We start from the raw sequence: 6,927 nt of genomic DNA, 5'->3' as shown, positions 1-6,927 counted from the left end.
GTTTATCTGACATGAAGGACCAGTTATATGAGTTGAATATCTCCAAGATAAACAGAGTTAGTCTGACTGACCCAATTGAATGCAAATCTAAAGTTAGGGTATCTAATTAAAAATTTTTATAATTCGGTGAGTCAAATAAGAATAAACAAGTAGCTGGGTGACTATTTAAATAATTTAACCAAATTAAATTTATATTAGATTTGAATGTCTAATGGTATGAAACTGAATAACAACGAAGAGAAACACACTCGCAAATAAATGATAGGTGGAATTATAAAACAGAATATATCTGAAATATAAACGCCCTTATCATTAATTCAATCTAAAGAGGCAAATATATTATGTAAAGATATTTATTAGATTGATCTATTGTTAAACCAATCATCCTGCTTCTCACATCAACAAGAAAAAAAGATATAGAAGTACACTAGATGCTCATAAGCATAAGAATCATCTAATACTAACTAAACAATTCATTTTTGAACAAAAAGCACACCTAAATTAACAGTAAGAAAAACTCACCTTAACCTCCTCGTCCCCACCGTCGACACCACCACGCTACAGTAAGGAAAGGCTAAGGTGGCTGCGATCACACACTCACATTGGGATAAGGCCGAATTAAAAAAATTGGTTGTTAAGACGCTAGATTAAAAAGACAAGCTCAAATCAAATAATTGAGGATGAATATATGAAAAGCTAAATATTTGAATAATTATATTTATTTCTAACGATCCGGATAAATAAGAGGGTGGGGTCCACACATATGCTTTAGTCTTTTTACAAAGTTATATAAGACTAATTTTGTATCAACACAAAACTTGTTTTTGTATTTCTACAATTGATAATTGCAAACATCTAATTATAAAAATTGTATTTGATTTCTTTTTATGAAATTATATCTGTTCATACACCTTGTGAATTCTTGTTATATATATATATATATATATATATACCAGGGGCGGAAGGAGGGGGGTCAAGGGGGCTGCTCAAGCACCCCCTTGACCCGACCAGCACCCTCTTTCTCTCTTCTCACTCTCTCACTGTCTCTATCTCTCTCTCTCTCTCTCTATATGTATATATATATTCATAACTCATTAGATATTTATTTTTATTTTTTTAAAAATATTATTGTTTTTACAAATTAATACTGATAGTTTAAAAAAATAATATTTAGAACAAAAATAAAATTTATTATTTAGATATTTTATAAATTAGTTTATATAATATAAAAGATTCCTTTCCCAAAAAATTATTGTTTCGTCCTCCATTTATTACAAATTAATTTATATAAGAAAAAAATTATATTTTTTAAAAAATTGCAAATATTTATTGGTTGAAACCGAGGTTTTTATTAGTTTAGGATATAACATATAAAATATATATTTTTAAAAAATATTTATATATATATATAAAATAATTATAAAAATTTATTATTTTGCCCCTTAATTTTTTTATTTTGTTTTGGATAAAAAAATTGAAAATGTATATTTTTAAAATTTTTAAAAAAAATCTAAAATATTTATAATTTTTAATGAGCACCCCTTCTTTGTTCTTCTAGTTCTGCCACTGATATATACAGTAAACAAAGTATAAGTTCCAAAGGACTTTTTTTATGTTTTACATTTTTAAAAACATAACTTATTTTATCTTTTACATTTCACTTTTGAAGTCTCTGTGTCATTGGCATGTCAAATGGCAAGAGTTGTTATCCCTTATTTGAAGGTGTGGAATATTGGATCCCATTTCTCAATCTCATTAAGGTTTTGTTTGTTAGAAAAAGGAGAAAGAAAGAATTAATTCTCATTATCTCTGAACAACAACCATTGTGGTCTAAATATAGCCAGAAACAATATAGTATCTATCATGTAAGTATATACATACTTATATACAGCTAGAATACATATGGTATGCATACACATCTAACATTGTTATGGTCAAGCCAACGAATCGGACTTCTCTTTAGAATAAATATGTTGCATGATAAACCAAGAATTTTTATGAAATAATCCAAGAACTCTTCTCTAACCACAGTCATGTAAAAATTGAATTCATTTAACACATTACAAACAAAACAAAAAAAGTTCAATTCAACATCTCAAAAACTTTATTTATGAGCATTTGTCCTTGCCTCTCATTACAGGTTTTTTTGACAAGGATTCTATTTTTCAATTAAATAAACCTTCACATTCACATTTTGTTCACAAAATGGCTCAAGGTGGTGCTCCAAATCTCCAGCTCACAAAACTCCAAGCACTTTGAGCTGTGCTTGCTGAAAATTTCCAGCAAGCACAGTCAGCACTGTAGCTGTATAAATCCACTTTAAAAAACTCATGCTAGTTGTTATTCAAGAGCAATGCAAACTCATTGATCCTCACATCATCACCATCTTCTTTTTTCTGATCTTGCTAGATCAAAAAGCTCATATACTGAAATATCATTCCTCCCAAAAACTCCATGCATGCTTGTTGTTGATCTTCTCTCCTAGATCTCTGATTCCACAATTCTATTTCTACGTACTTGTTGGAGTATTAGAGCAAAACTATATGCTAGTGGATGAATCCCGGTTCTCAGAACTCTTTCCCATGCCAACTAAGATTTCCTGCAGCTCTTGAAAAGTACCATACTACTTCCCTTGTTCTCAATGCCCGCCCTCTTATTAATTAACATCATGGATAAAACTTCAAATAATCCCACATTTCTTTGGAATTACATAATTATAAACCTCTCTTGAAACTTGTCACAGGATCATCATTTCCTAGAGGAAATCAGTAAAACCATGCATGCATAATAAATCAGAATGTCAGTACTGAGAGAACACAACTTCAATCACAAAAAAGGAATATTGAGATTTGTATCTGTACCACTATTTCTTCTTCATCTACAAATGATTTGTTATAGAGTCCAAAATCATACAACATCCCTTTCTTATCATCAGACAACACTACAAACCATTCATCCTTCTTCAATTAAATTGTTAATGAATGAGAGAAAGAGAAGAATAGCCACCTTGGTATATACCTCTTGGAAGAGCTGGAATCTGCAATTGGCCTTTGCCAAGATGCATGGGTCTTTTTCCCCTATCTATCTCTTGTATGTGCGATTATAACAAAATTTTACCATGGTTATGAGCATTACTATTTTAAGATGTTTGTTACATTATTTTGGACTAAATTAGGGACTAAAACTAAAAGGCGAAGCTTTATGCAATACACTAGGATTACTTCTTATTAACATCTCATTCAAGTAAATGATAGGAAAAGAATATACATACATCGGGTCTTTTTCAAATCATCATGGCCAGTACACTTATCAACTATCGTGACCAGTGATTCATAATCCTAATATTGCCGACTTGATATTCAACTCCTCTTAAAAGATGGGTACTTTGGTCATCAAATTTGAGATAAAACATCATGGAGAGGAGAAAAGGATGGCTTATATACATAGGAACAAAACTGATAGAGCTGTCAATTTGGGCCAAGCCCGCCGGGCCGGGAATTAATTCACAACACCCGCCCCGTCAACTGAAATAAGTGGGTTGGGTTGGCATTATATAAGCCCGTTTGGAGGCGGGTTAAAATGGGCCAACCCGTGCGGGCCGCGGGTTGGGACGGGGTGGGCCGCGAGTTGTGGCGGGCTAGCCCACCACCCTTAATTTAAAAAATATATTTTAAAAATAAAAATTATTAAATTAATTACAAAGTTAGAAAAGGTAAATACATGTTTATAAAGGGGCTTCTATGCGAAAGATATTGATTTTTTTAATAATTTTTATTTTTTTAAATTTTATTAAACTTTACAAATTTAATAGGATTAAGGAAATTTTGATGGATTGATGATTTTTAATAGTAATTGACATTTTTATTTTGCGATTAGTTTTTTGGATTTTGTTATTTTTTTTATGTATTGTGGCAAGATTATGTCAAAAATATAAATAAATATGTGAGAACTATAAAATATAATTATTTTTTAATTTTTTAAAATTTTTTATATTTTTTGACGGGCCGGCCCGCCCAACCCACAACCCAAAGTGGGTCAGGTTGGGTTGGCATTGACCGGCCCGCCCCGCCGGCCCGAATTGACACTTCTAAAAACTGATGGGTACCTAATATCTCTCCTGGCAAGTAAAAGAGTCACCAACTGTCTAATGTAAAGTAAAGGCGGTGAGCCAAGTGTTTTTTTTTTTACAATCTCTTAAAAGTGTTATATTAGAAGGATGTTTTTGAAGAAAAAACACTTAAATAAAATTTTAGCTTTTTTTCAAAAGTGAATCAAAATATGCAATCTTCAACTCGTAAGTGCTTATTTCTAGGGATGGCAACGGGTAGGGTATTGGTAGGATATGTCAAAACCCTTATCCGTACCCATAACCTCTACCCCATAGCCGTACCCTTAACTACCCGTACCATTCAGGGTAAAAAAAATCATACCCTTACCTTTACGCGCAGGGTACGGGTATACTGGTAGGGTACCCGCTTACCCGTTGTTCAAATTATCGAATTAAATTTTAATATAAATTTAAATACTAATAATAATAATAAATTAATTATACATTACATTGCAATCTTTAAACACATATCCATAAATTCAAAATTACAAGTTGATATATATATTTGTTTATATTAAATTACATAATCACATAAAAATGACGTTTATTTAGGACTCAGTGGTAACTCTACTCTTTTTTTTGTTTATGTTTAACTATCTTGGTTTTTGTTTTAAAATTTTTCATATATCTACTATTTATATTTTATATGGCTTCAAATTTTATAAATCTCTAGTAAGATTTTGAATATAAAAAACATTATAAGTAATTCTCATAAGTTATATCAAATTGATTTTTATTAGTATCTTATATTTCAGGATGTTCTTATAATTTATAGAATAAATTATTATAACATTATTTTTTTATATTTGTTTTATAATGTTTATTTTTTAATTTAATTATGATTCTTAATATATATCCAAAATTCAATTTTGATAATATTATACTTTATCAAATATAAATATAAAAATTAAATAAAATTAAAATAATATATTAAGAGAAAATTTGAAGTATTATTTTCAAATTAATCACCATGAAAATAGATCTTGGGTAAATTTTGGGTAAATGTTTAGTTTAATAAAAAAATATATATATATATATATATATATATGAGAGGGTAAGAGTACGGGTATAGGTTTTATCTGAACCATCTTCAACATGTAAGGGTAAGGGTAAGGGTTGGGGTAGGGTAGGGCATACCCTTACCCGACCCGTACCTGCTCAAAAAATAACGGGTAATACCCGTACCCGTACCTGGTCAAAGAGGGTAATAACCTCTTGACCGGGTATGGGTACGGTTATACCCGTCGGGTAGGGTACAAATTGTCATCCTTACTTACTTCCTAAATTTAAAACCTGTGATTGAAAAAATTGACTCCAAATGGGTCGTGATCTTTAACTTTTACTTTTATAATTAAGCATAAGCATAAAATAGAAGGAAAAAAAAAACAATTGGTGAGTTTTAATTTATTAATTAATTTTATAAAGTGAACAATTCACAAGAGCCATAATGTGGAATATATGGCTGGAAAGAAATAATTGAATCTTTCAATTTCTTGCACAACCTTTTCATACTGTGATTATTAAAACAACTAAAATGATTCTTTCGTGGGTTTCTGTAGCTACAGGTTCCCATCTGCAATCTCTCAATAAAGCTTCACAAAGGATAAAGCATTCACTTAACTTCCTAAGCAAAAGAGTATCGGCTCATTTCGGCAATGGAGATCTTATCCTTGCATTGGATAACACCGTGGTACCATCGACTAGAGAGTGATCCATCTCCTGAACCCTCTTTCTCAATTAATAGAGACCTTTGACACCTTGTGTTCTTCGTCTTCCGGTTGTGGTGTCCCCCTTTTTCTTTCGGGTTTTCATCTTGAATTCAATTTGTGTCTTGGAAGTACATCATCCCTTGTGATGACCTCCTAATTTGATTGTATTTAGTTTGTACCTTCCCTATTTTTTTAGTTTTTGTCCTTTGCTTTGTACATGTTCCCGTTGTTTAAATAAAATGTGGTTAGGACCCTTTGTGTTCCATGTCAAAAAACTTAACTTCATATTTAAAATGAAAAATCTTATTTAAGTGTTATATATAAATATAACATTTAACTAGGCATTCTCCCCAGCTTCGCATCAAAGTTTTGTATAAATAAACAAGTGCAATTAAAGTTTTTTCAATTATATATATCATAAGTAATATAAATGAAAATTTAAATGTAATAAAAAATAGATACTATTAAAAAAATAACAAAATTATGATAAACTAAATAGTAACATTCTAGGCACTTACGTGAAAAAGAAACATGTACCAAAAAAGGGAATTGTTATTCATATTCATTAGAATATGGGCAATATATATTAACACCATCATTAATTTCTTTTATTTTAGATTTTCATCTTCTTCTACAATTGTCTATTCATCTTCCCATAAACTCAATCCATATCATTTAATAAATATAAAACTATTAGGCTGTGTTTGATTGGCAACATGGAAAATGGCTGGAAAAGAAAATTTTTCCATGGAAAAATTTTACATGAAAAATAAAAAAATAGTCGTTTGATTGGCATTATTTTCTAGCTAGAAAATCAAAAATTTTCCATAGAAAATTCAGATTTTGTTGTTTGATTGATCTTATTTTTCACGGAAAATGAAATATTTTTCATGGAAAACCCTCATTTGTTGTTTGATTGCATCAATTTTCCTTGGAAAAATTCACATTTTCCATGGAAATTTTTTTAAAAATTATTAAAATTATAAACAGCGCTACGTGGAATTGAATCTTACCATCAAAATGCCGCGGGATCTGTTCACTGATCTAGACAAATTTATTTAAAGTATTATCAAGTTATATAATTTATCTTTTTTTAAAAAAATTTAAAAG

Source organism: Dioscorea cayenensis, chromosome 15 (assembly GCF_009730915.1).
Source record: "Dioscorea cayenensis subsp. rotundata cultivar TDr96_F1 chromosome 15, TDr96_F1_v2_PseudoChromosome.rev07_lg8_w22 25.fasta, whole genome shotgun sequence".
Taxonomy (NCBI): Eukaryota; Viridiplantae; Streptophyta; class Magnoliopsida; order Dioscoreales; family Dioscoreaceae; genus Dioscorea; species Dioscorea cayenensis.
Note: the sequence above shows the minus strand (reverse complement) of the source record.